The sequence below is a fragment of the Capra hircus genome, chromosome 6 (genome assembly GCF_001704415.2).
Source record: "Capra hircus breed San Clemente chromosome 6, ASM170441v1, whole genome shotgun sequence".
Classification (NCBI taxonomy): Eukaryota; Metazoa; Chordata; class Mammalia; order Artiodactyla; family Bovidae; genus Capra; species Capra hircus.
Window position 1 is genome coordinate 70,928,273 of NC_030813.1, and position 12,587 is coordinate 70,940,859.

General features: G+C 41.1%; 1 pseudogene; it reads right to left on the minus strand.

The window, feature by feature from the left end:
- On the minus strand, positions 10,544-11,132 carry LOC102174549 (annotated as a pseudogene).

Consider the following 12,587-nt stretch of genomic DNA (forward strand, 5'->3'; position numbering starts at 1 on the left):
GACAGACCTTGTAATGGCAAGAATGTAAAGCATTGAAAAATATTTTAATTTAAATTACCCTTAAAAATCTCTTCTTTGGAATCTCCAGAGGTGGCATTTCATAAATTGCTGCTGAGTTTGGTCACATCCTGAATCCTGTCCTTAATTTTGATGGAACCCTTGTCCTTATGCATACAGACAGTAGAAAGCAGAATACCAAGGTCTAATATTATGTTCTGCCTTGACATCTGGAGTGATAAGGAGGGCTTTGAACAGCCTCCCTGCAGGTCTCCATCCCCCGTCTTCTGCAAATGAGGTTCTCTAGTCAAACAACCCTCGTTATCAAGGGAACAAGGCACAGTTCCCACTTTCCTTGGGTAGTGGGTTTCAGTTCCCTTTCAGGCCAGAGAATTATTCAAACAAGCCAATCACATCCTCCCATGGGAACCAGGGGTCATCTCACCCTCTTGATACAATGAAGCTTGCCTCACAGTCCTGGTTGTTCGCCCTGTTCCTGAGTTTAGGCCCCTGTGACTACCCCCTGGGGTGGGTGTCCTCTTTCCCAGGCTGTGAAGGTAGGTGGCTGATCTCATTGGCTTGCTGTTGGGTGCTCTGTGTTTGGCCAAGCTCACAGCCCTAGGGCAGGAATCCCTCCTCACCAATGAGGTGAATAGGAGGCAATTAAAACAATGTATGGTTTGGCTTTGAGTGGGATTTCAGTTTGATGTGTATTGAATGGCATGCAGCTATAGTTTGCCGTGCTGAACATGGATTTCAAGCAGTTCTGGCTTCCCTCTATCATCAATATTACCTCACAGGCATTCAGGCTTAGCTAACTCCCAGATGCCTTGGTATTTAAAACTATTTTGATTGGATTTCTATTTCAGTAATCCTTCCACTTACACTCTTCATTGTCTAACACAAAATTAGAAACATTTTAACCACTCGTATATATTGCATTTATCCTGAAATCAATTCAGATTGTCTTAAATTCAATACCATAATCATTACTAAAATGAAAACAACATAGAAAAATGTTCATAGTAGCATTACTTGTAATTGTCCTAAGCTGGAAGGTCCGTCAAGACCCAATATCTCAACTCAAATGCCCATCAATGGTAGAACAAATAAATGAACAAAAGTATAATACTATTCAGCAACAACAAAAAACAAACTATACCACATACAACTACTTGGATAAATCCCACAAACATACTAATGAATTAAGGAAGCCTGACACCAAAGAACACACATGTATGGTTACATTATATAAAAAATTTAAACTCAAACTAATTTATGGCATTAGAAGTTATGACATGGGCTAACTTTGGGGAAGAAGAAGGAGTTAAAGATTTGGAGGAGAAATGAGGGCGGGATCATGAAGGACATTTAATGTTCAATTTCTTGACCTGGGTCATGGTTTAATACGTATGTTCACTTTGAAATAGTTCATTGTTCTGAACATATCTTTCTTTCTTTCCTGAATGTATATTTTAATAAAAAGATATGCTAATTAGAAAAAAAATATCTTTTCATCCATGGATTATAGCCCACCAGGCTCCTCTATCCATGGAATTCTCCAGGCGAGAATATTAGAGGGGGCAGCCATTCCCTTCTCCAGGGGATCTTTCCAACCCAGGAATCGAACCCAGGTCTCCTGCATTGTAGGTAGATTCTTTACCATATGAACCACGAGGGAAGCCCTATTAAGTGTTTATGACATGCTTAAAATGAGGGTGAGACTTCTGTGGTGATCAAGACAGCATGGGTGCGTAGAGTATATTACGATAAGAGATGAACATTAAAAATTAGCGTTCTGGGTAGCAATTGATAAAAGTCCCCAAGAGAGGTGTTTACAGACTGTCACAGGAATTCACAGGAGGAAAGATCGTTGGAGCAGATGGCACTAATGCTGGGCCACGAAGGGCAGATAAAATTTAAGTACGGAGACATGGCAGAAGATACTGGAGGGAGAGAAAATGGTACCAATGGGATGAATCCAAGGTGGTGGACGGGAAGGCAAGTGCTTTAAGCTGGCCGAAGCACAGGAATGCAGTAGGAAGCGATGGGGAGGGTAGCTGAAGCCTCTGAGTATCAGGCTAAAGAGGACAGGCTCTGTCCTTCAGAGTATGGGGTCTTGATGAAGGAGAATTAAACTTAAGGGAGGTAAGGGTAGACGCAATATGGCCATCAGATCATAGATGGGAAAGCCAGATATGGAGAAGCCAGGGAACGGACTGTGGCTATATCCCAGAGCTGAGGTGTTAAGTACTTGAATCTATGACTCAACTGGGTGATGGAGAGGAGGGGCTGATTAAGCAACTCAGAGGAGCAAAAGAGTCCAAAAGACCTGATGTTTGAATCCCAGATCCACTGCTTCACTGATGTATACATGTGGGTACATTGGTTAGTTTGTCCATCTGTAAAATGGGGCTAATATACAGTGGTACTGAGGATTATGAATATGAATGAAGTACCTCATACACAGGTCATAAGACAAACTTGATAAATGTGAGTGGTCGTTATAACTATTATGACCATCCAAGCCACCTTTAACTCAATTTTCTTTGGGTTTGGTCTAAAATAGATTGCTTTTAGCCAGAAGGTAACCATCAGCTTTTAAGGAAGCAATCTCTTTGAAACAATTGAAAATATTTTAAAATTCTTCTCAAACAGAGTATATTTAAAATAAATAAACATTTGTGTATGTGCTCATTGGTGCCTCACACATTCCCAGCATTAACCAAAAACTGACGCCTCTCTGGAAACTGATGACCATAATCAGCTCTTGAGCTGGTCTGATGATCATCTGTCAGAAAATCTAAACACAGCTTCAAGGTCATGAATCACACCAATGATGGCTCCCGACTAGAAGCGACGTTTTTTCATGAGGACATATTTATTTATTTATTTAACATCAGACACCACTCTGTCTGACTCAAAATGTGGTTAGCGTCTGTAACAAAATCCGTGTAAATAGGTCTCCCATGAGCCATTGCAAAGATCCTCAGTAACTTCATGCATAATGGAAGTTTATATAAGTGTGTTGCCTCAGGCGGGCGCCTTCTCAGAGCTCCTGGGGGTTTCTCTTGTGATTTCTGAGTTCTCGTGCCTTAGATGTTTGGGTTCTCTGAGCTATTATTCCACAGAGAAGATTTCAATTTTGGATTTAAAAGCCAGTCCAAAAAAAAAAAGCAGAAAGGGAACATTTATTTTTCCCTTCCGAATTAATTTGTCTGACATGAAACTCACAAAATTGTTGTCAAGAAAACAGACTTTGTTTCACTACATAATCAAGAGTTCACTGTGCTCTAAATGGTATGTTGTGAAAACGAAAACTTTAGACCAAAGGGATCATTTCTAACAAATATATTCTGTTTACAGGGGTTTGTTATCTTCCATTTAAAACTTACTTTACATATTTATAACAGGTAAACAGACTCAAATGCAGTTTAGATTAAATTTGGGTTGATTTTGATGTATCATGCCTCTTATATGGAACCTATTTATCTGGCAACCTTATCAAAATAGAATATAAGAGTAAGCTTCTGTCATGACTGTGCACACAGTTCTAACCAGCTTGGTTATCTGGAATCCCTTGTTAGAGAAGATTAGAAGCAAGAGTTAGAAGCTAGAATTAGATACTTTGACAATTGTCGCAATGATAGCTTGCCAACCTGCCACACAGTGAAATAATACAGAATATCTAAAACATAAAAACAGGTATGAAAATACAAAACCCATAGTTTGGAGCTCTTGAATGCAGAGGTAAGTCAACTGCTACTGACCTTCAAACCACATTGAGAAGTGTTTCAAGTAGTCATCATACATGCATCGAAAATATTTCCATCCAAAATGTTTTAAATTGATTTCCATCCACTGCTTACAGGGATAATCTTCAGACATTTAAAATGCAAATTTATGTGTATAGGACTTCAAAGTCAATGGATAAAAGAGATGTTGGTATATATTTCTAAAAATGGCAGAAACTATCAGGACAATTAGTTTAAAAAATAAAAACATACTAGGACACCTAATAAAGAATTTTTCCTTTTGGGTGAATTTCCAATGTAGGTCCACATGCTGGATTTCAAAAGTGATTCCATGAACTGTTTCTTGGAAAACTGCTTGCAAAAGATGATTTTTAGAAAAAAAAACAGCTAAGCGAGTTGAAGGCTTATTCACAATACGAATTAGGTTTATTGAAGTCTCTGAAAAGTCCCACAGTAAGGTAACATTCTAATTTTGTTAGACTCTGCACTTCATAACTTATTGGACCAATGAATCTTTTTTTAATGTAAAAATTATTCCTATTTTACAGTATCCATCTTCTGTCAATTGCTCTTTTGGAAATACTGGTCTCTGGCAATGATTCCCATTTCAGTCAGGGATCCAGCAGGAGACAGATGATACATTCAAAAGGATCTAGCTGAAGTGATTGTAATAAAGGGACTATTCTGAGAGAGGTGGTCAGATAGAGGTAAGAGAACCAGCAAGAATCCAGGTGTTAGCAAATGATAGGAAGCTGCCAACATCCTAGGGAAGGGCACAGTATAACCAAAGTATGGTGAGCCCTGGAGTGGTGGAAGGGGAGCAGCCTCCAGGAACTGTGCCTAGTGGTATGCTTCCTGGTGTATGTTTAACAACCCACTTTTCAGGGAGAAAAAAAAAAAACCTATTTGTAATATTTGCTGTTTTTCATGGCGTAAATCCTCCTGCCATAGTCAATTTCAAACTACCGAAGTAAAGTCAGTGAATGTGGAGTTGGGAGGAGATGCAGAATTCACACTTTACCTGGGATTTCTAACACAGGAACACAATAGTTGTAAGTATACCCTTGAGAGTCCCTTGGATGGCAAGGAGATCAAACCAGTCAATATTTAAGCTAATCAACCCTGAATATTCATTAGAAGGACTGTTGCTGAAGCTGAAGCACCAATACTTTGGCCACCTAATGCAAAGAGCTGACTCATTGGAAAAAAACCCCTGATGCTGGGAAAGATTGAGGATAGGAGAAGAATGTGGCAGAGAATGAGATGGTTAGATAGCATCAAAGACTCAATGGATACGAATCTGAGCAAACTCAGGGAGAGAGTGAAGGATGCGGAAGCCTGGCATACTGCAGTTCAAGAGGTTCCAAAGAGTTGGACTCAACTTAGTGACTGAATAACAACAACAACCTCAAGAGCATCCATAATTAAGAAATAATGGATTTTTAATTTTGAGTATTTAATATTTTTAATGCCATGTATTTCCTATACATTTACCTATTTTAAAGACTGGCTATGTTTAACAACTAGCTCACAAAATTACTGAACATTTAACAAGCCAGTAACAGCAAACTATTGGCTGTAACCATACATAGAATGGCCACTTATCAAAACCAGAACCATGGGGAAGGATCCTTGAATGAGACACTGGGCTCTCTGATCTCTAACCAAAGAGTTGAGAGAACTCTGCATCCATGAGCAGATCCATGAGAAGAAGGCTGCAGGGGTCAGCCTCCCAGTGTACAGGCCAGGGCAGTAGGGGACAGAGAATGGATCTGGGGGATGGAGACAAAGGGAGAATAACCAGTGGATTCCCAACCGCGTATGTTCAAGACTCGTATACTAGTTTGGACAAGTGCCTTGAAGAGCACACACGGAAGCAAAAATCACTGGATACTATGCATGTTTAATGCTGCTCAGGTGATTCTGATATACAGCTAGATTTAAAGTATTACATGACTATCGGTCTCAGTATTAATGATGCTACAACCATCACAACTGACTGTTTTTCTCTTTCCTTGAACTCAGCTGTTCTGCACTGACTTGTCTAGTTGAGAAAATATCCTCCTAGATTATTTTGCCACATCAGGGGTAGTAGTTTTAGGGTTCTGGGTGATTCAGGTAAGAGTAGTACTATAGCCAGAATTCAAAGGTTAGAGAGAGGGCTGAGAGGAGCTTCACAGGTGATCAGGACCCCACCTAACTGGTAAGCAGGGTACAGTGGTCCCCCTGAGCAGAGGAGACAGAAATCAGAAGTTAGGGCAGTTGAAGTAGCTGAAATCTGCCAAACAGCTTGGGCTGTCGTAACAAAACACCAGAGCCTGAAGAGCTTAAACAACAGGAGCTTATTTCTCACAGTTCTGGGAGCTGGAGGTGCAAGATCAAGGGGCTGGTCAATTTGGTTCACCAGTGAGGACTCTCTTCCTGGCCTGTAGAAAACTGCCTTCTCACTACGTCCTCACAGGTGAGGAGAGAACAGTGCTCCTCGGAAATCCATTCTCCAGAGCTTGTAAACCACAGCTTGACTGTGTTCATTCAACAAACATTTCATGAAGACCTACCAAATGCTGGGCACTCTTCGGCTCTTTTGCTTAAAATCTTTCAGCGGGTTCTTGTTACTGTCGAAGGTCACTGGGACATCCAAGGCTATCTCATATGGGATATCACTCTCATTTCTTGTGTTGGCTGTCCTTCACCATCAGTCCCCTGATTAAGTCACCTCCTGAAAGCTAGTGGTGCTTTGAGTTGGGGTATCAATTTGAGCTCTATCACTTACATGGTCATGTGACTTTGAACACGTTTTTTAGCCCCACAAAGCCACAGTTTCTCTATCTATAATAAGAAGTAATAATAGTGTCTGCCTCTTCAGGTTAACTTGAAGATCAAAACTAATCTTGTTCATAAATTACTTAGCCATGTTCCTGACATAGAGGAAAAGTTCATTTCATGATTAAAGTTCATTTTGTTATCATTATACCATGTGGGACTCTATGAAGGACAGTTGTGTGTGTGGGTGCTAAGTCGCTCAGTCATGTCTGACTCTTTGAGACCCTATGGACCACAGCCCACCAGGCTCCTCTGTCCATGGAGTTCTTCAGGCGTGAATACTGGACTGGGTTGCCATGCCTCTTCCAGGGGATCGTCCCCACTCAGGGACTGAACTCGCGTCTCTTACATCTTCACTTTGGCAGGTGGATTCTTTACCACTAGCGCCACCTGGGAAGCCAATGAAGGAGAGTTCAGTTCAGTTCAGTTCAGTTCAGTCACTCAGTTGTGTCTGACTCTTTGCGAACCCATGAATCACAGCACGCCAGGCTTCCCTGTTCATCACCATCTCCTGGAGTTCACTCAGACTCACGTCCATCAAGTCCATGATGCCATCCAGCCATCTCATCCTCTGTTATCCCCTTCTCTTCCTGCCCCCAATCCCTCCCAGCATCAGAGTCTTTTCCAATGAGTCAACTCTTCACATGAGGTGGCCAAAGTACTGGAGCTTCAGCTTTAGCATCATTCCTTCCAAAGAAATCCCAGGGCTGATCTCCTTCAGAATGGACTGGTTGGATATCCTTGCAGTCCAAGGGACTCTCAAGAGTCTTCTCCAATACCACAGTTCAAAAGCATCAGTTCTTTGGCGCTCAGCCTTCTTCACAGTCCAACTCTCACATCCATACATGACTACTGGAAAAACCATAGCCTTGACTAGACGGACCTTAGTCAGCAAAGTAATGTCTCTGCTTTTGAATATACTATCTAGGTTGATCATAACTTTTCTTCAAAGGAGTAAGCGTCTTTTAATTTCATGGCTGCAGTCACCATCTGCAGTGATTTTGAAGCCTCCCAAAATAAAGTCTGACACTGTTTCCACTGTTTCCCCATCTATTTCCCATGAAGGGATAGGACCGGATGCCATGATCTTTGTTTTCTGAATGTTGAGCTTTAAGCCAACTTTGTCACTCTCCTCTTTCACTTTCATCAAAAGGCTTTTTATTTCCTCTTCATTTTCTGCCATAAGGGAGGTGTCATCTTCATATCTGAGGTTATTGATATTTCTCCCGGCAATCTTGATTCCAGCTTGTGTTTCTTCCAGTCCAGCGTTTCTCATGATGTACTCTGCATAGAAGTTAAATAAGCAGGGTGACAATATACAGCCTTGATGTACTCCTTTTCCTATTTGGAACCAGTCTGTTGTTCCATGTCCAGTTCTAACTGTTGCTTCCTTACCTGAATACAGATTTCTCAAGAGGCAAGTTACGTGGTCTGGTATTCCCATCTCTTTCAGAATTTTCCACAGCTTATTGTGATCCCCACAGTCAAAGGCTTTGGCATAGTCAATAAAGCAGAAATAGATGTTTCTCTGGAATTCTCTTTCTTTTTCCATGATACATGCAAATATCTGCCTGTCCCCCAAACTTTTGCCCAGTACTGTTTCAAAACCAATACTCTTCAAATATTTGTTCAGTATTTAATCTCAGGAGGATGTCTGGTGCTCCCATCCTGTATATATCTCCTTCATCAAAGCAAATACTCAGAGCTGATCAGACCCACTCTTCATAGAAGGCAGTGTATCATCTCTCTAGCAGTGAACTTCTCCATAGGGATAACTTGTTGCCATCCCACTCAACCAAATCATCCTAGGTCCCAGGGCTTTATGAGTTCCTTGGCAAGGGACAGATACAGAGGAATGTACCATCAGCCTAGAGCCAAGTCAGCATTAACGTTCCATCAAGGAAGCAGTGGGGAGGCCTCCAAAAATCTTTTTCATAAGACAGATCTCCAGTGACAACTTTCTTTTACCATATTTGGAATGTGAAAGGACATATTTAGAGAAGGGCATGAAGCAAGCAAGGAAGTATAAGAATGTATTTCCAGACCTTAAACTTTCTCTCTTATGGTAGATACGCAGCTGATGTTCTGGAAGGTCTAGCTGTACCTTGCCTAGGGACAATAGACAGTGGCAGCAACCTATTAATGGAAGATTCAGAGTCTACCACCCCACCTCTGGAATGTCCCTGAGAATCTTCCAGGAAAGGATGCCCAGGCAGCTTCACAGCCCAGGCCTTTCTCTGCCGTGTCCTCTGTCTACTATATTCTTCCATGTCCTGTTTTAGTTTCATAGGGCCACCATAAACGAATTACCACAAGCTTGAACAGTTTAAAACAACAAAATTTATTGCCTCATAGTTCTGGAGCCTGGAAGTCCAGAATTAAGGTTTCAGTGGGGTTAGATCCTTCTTGAGGCTCTGAAATTCTGTTCCCTACCTCTCTGCTAGATTCTGGTGAAAGCGAGTGAAGCAAGCAAGGACAAATCCTTCCTAATTTTTAGAGAAGTGCATGAAGCAACAAAGATGTGTAATAATGTATTTTCAGAACATTTAAGGTCTTGGCTTGCTCATTATTACACATCTTGCATCCTCTGTCATGAAATTCTCCAGGCAAGAATACTGGAGTGGGTTGCCATGCCCTCTTCCAGGGGATCTTCCCGACCCAGGGATTGAACCCAGGTCTCCCACATTGCAGGCAGATTCTTTACCATCTGAGCCACTAGGGAGTTATCAGCAATCCTTGGCTTTGATTTGTGAATGTATCTCTCCCATCTCTGCCTCTGTGTCACATGGTATTTCTTCCTGTGTGTTTTTGTGTCGAAGCTTCTCTCTTCTTATAAAGATACTAGTCATCAACTTGGGACAAACCTCATTCAGTATGATTTCTCTTTAACCTGGTTTTTTCCGCAAATACCCTGTTAGATCAGATTCCCAGGTCCTGGGGCTTAGGGTTGTAACTTGCCTTATAGGGAAACACAGTTCAACTCACAACAACCTCCATATGGCAAACACCTATCTATGTTCAAGACTCTAATCATGTCAAAAACTATGGCCTGAACATAATTATTTTAAATAGCTCTGTCTCTCTGGACCACAACTGCTTTTTTTTACTGTTGTCCCTACAACATGTTGATTGCCAAGTCAGTTATTTCTTTTCCTGAGATTTCAGTTTAGTAACGTAAGAGTTATATAGATTTAAGGGCTTTATAGCTTCTGAATATGCACATTTTCAATCTATTATTCTCAGCTGAACCTTGATAAGTCTTATTTACCTAATGTGACTGGGAATACAGTTTTAATACTGATCAGTAAAGACAGCATCTTTTTGAAAAATAGATGAACCGAAAGATTTTATAAGTGACATGCCAGTATGTCTGTATTTCTCAGCATTTTAAGTTTTATATATTGTACCCAAAGACTTAATATCAACAGTAAGCAACAGTAGGGAGAAAATAATATATTGACAAATTATATTTGTTGATCTTTCTAAATCTACTTTATTTAATGAACAAAATTATAATTGTTTCCAAAAATGAACTTTTAGTTTTCTATAACTGGGGTTGTCATTTATTACACACATTAACACAGAAGGTTTTTAAGCAATAACATTCTGAGATTTCAATTAAATAACAAGGGTTGAATATATAGGGAGAAAGGAGATGGATTTTTGCTGTTTAATGAGGACAGAGTTTCATTCCTGGAGGATAATAGGTTCTGGAGATGGATAGTATAACAACATGACTGTACTTAATGACATTGAAATGAACATTTAAAAATAGTTAAATGGGAAATTTTTTTTTTTAAATGCTTAGCTTATTGGTAGCCTCACAGAAGATGCTTCTGATCCAGTCATCTCCTATAGAATTGGTTACTCTCTTTTTGTGTTCCCCCTGATTCTCTGTTCAATTTTTTGTCATGTGTATTCTTTTTTTTTTTTTTTTTACTTTTATTTGCATTTATTTTTTGCGGCATTTATTCCTGGGCCATAAGTTTTTGTTTTTTCAGTTTCTTCTGGGATATCTTTTTCTTCTGTGCAACCTCCTCTTCTGGTTTAGCAACAATCTGTTCTTTTTCAGTAAGGATCATCTCAATGTGGCAGGGAGAGCTCATGTAGGGGTTGATCCAACCATGAGCTCTGTAAGTCCTGCATCGCATCTTGGGGGCTTTGTTCAGTTGGATGTGCTCAATGACCAGAGAATCTACATCTAAGCCCTTAAGTTCAGCATTACTCTCTGCATTTTTGAGCATGTGTAGTAAAAATTCAGCACTGTTTTTGGGCCATCGACCCTGAGTCCAGCCCCACTGTTTGGCCTGTGCACACCTGCCAACTCCACCATTGTAGCGGCGGAACGGCACACACTGCTTCTTTAACGTGACGTCCTTCAGATACTTGGTGGCTTTTCGGATATGCATGCCCTTTATGGCCTGGGCGGTTTCACGAGTGTTCTTAAAGTGTACACGAAGATTTGAACCTCTTGATTTGCATGATTTTGTGGGGTTTTCTGGGTCAAGTGAATAGCGCACCATTTTTAGGAGTCACCTCAGGCTGCTTACTGGAAAAGGAAAGGGTGTCATGTGTATTCTATAACTCCCTTTGTCACTATCAGAATACTCAAGCATCAAAAAATAAGCATCAATATTAAGAGCTTCCTTCTTCCTCTCACCCCCTCCTTGTCCTACTGTGCTCTTCTTTTTCTTTCTTTTTTTTTTTTTTAAAAAACCAATGTATTTATTTTAGTTTAGTTTTATTTTGGTTGCACTGGGTCTTTGTTGCAGCTTTCTCTAGTTGCGGTGAGCAGGGCCACTCTTCATTGCAGTGTGCAAGCTCCTCATTGCAGAGGCTTCTCTTGTTGCAGAGCGTGGAGTCTTGGGCATGCTGACTTCAGTAGCTGTGGCTGGTGGACTCTAGACCACAGGCTCAGTAATTGTGGTGCATGGATTTAGTTGCTCCACAGCATGGGGGAATCTTCTCAGACAAGGGATCCAACCCTAGTCCCCTGCACTGGCCCCTAGATTCTTATCCACTGGACCACCAGGGAAGTCCCACGCCATTCTTCTTAAAGGGCAGCCACACTTGTACTGTAAGCCATTTAGTGCTGGTCAGGGTAACAGGTAGAGTAGCAAAGCTGACAAAGTCTACAGGAAGTGGCTAAATTGATTTACATGAGAAATGGTGTGAATCACTCTCAAAGGAAGATAATTTATCCAAAAGTCAAAAGGAAGATGGGAGATCTGAATGCTCCTTGAATCTAACACAGGCCATATATCTGTTTTAACCACCAGTGGATAACACAGTCCCTGGATCTTGGTAGGTAACTATTGATCATAGATTGGATGATAGAAAAAGCAAGAGCATTCCAGAAAAACATCTATTTCTGCTTCATTGACTATACTAAAGCCTTTGACTGTGTGGATCACAACAAACTGCGGAAAATTCTTAAAGAAATGGGAATCAGGTCAGGTCAGTTGCTCAGTCGTGTCCGACTCTTGGCGACCCCATGAATTGCAGCACGCCAGGCCTCCCTGTCCATCACCAACTCCCATGAGTTGACTTAAACTCACGTCCTTTGAGTTGGTGATGCCATACAGCCATCTCATCCTCTGTCGTCCCCTTCTCCTGCTGCCCTCAATCCCTCCCAGCATCAGAGTCTTTTCCAATGAGTCAACTCTTCACATGAGGTGGCCAAAGTACTGGAGTTTCAGCTTTAGCATCAGTCCTTCCAAAGAACACCCAGGACTGATCTTCTTTAGAATGGACTGGTTAGATCTCCTTGCAGTCCAAGGGACTCTCAAGAGTCTTCTCCAACACCACAGTTCAAAAGCATCAATTCTTCGGTGCTCAGCTTTCTTCACAGTCCAACTCTCACATCCATACATGACTACTGGAAAAACCATAACTCTCGAGAGTTCCTTGGACTGCAAGGAGATCCAATCAGTCCACCCTAAAGGAAATCAGTCCTGAATATTCATTGGAAGGACTGATGTTGAAACTGAAACTCCAATACTTTGGCCACCT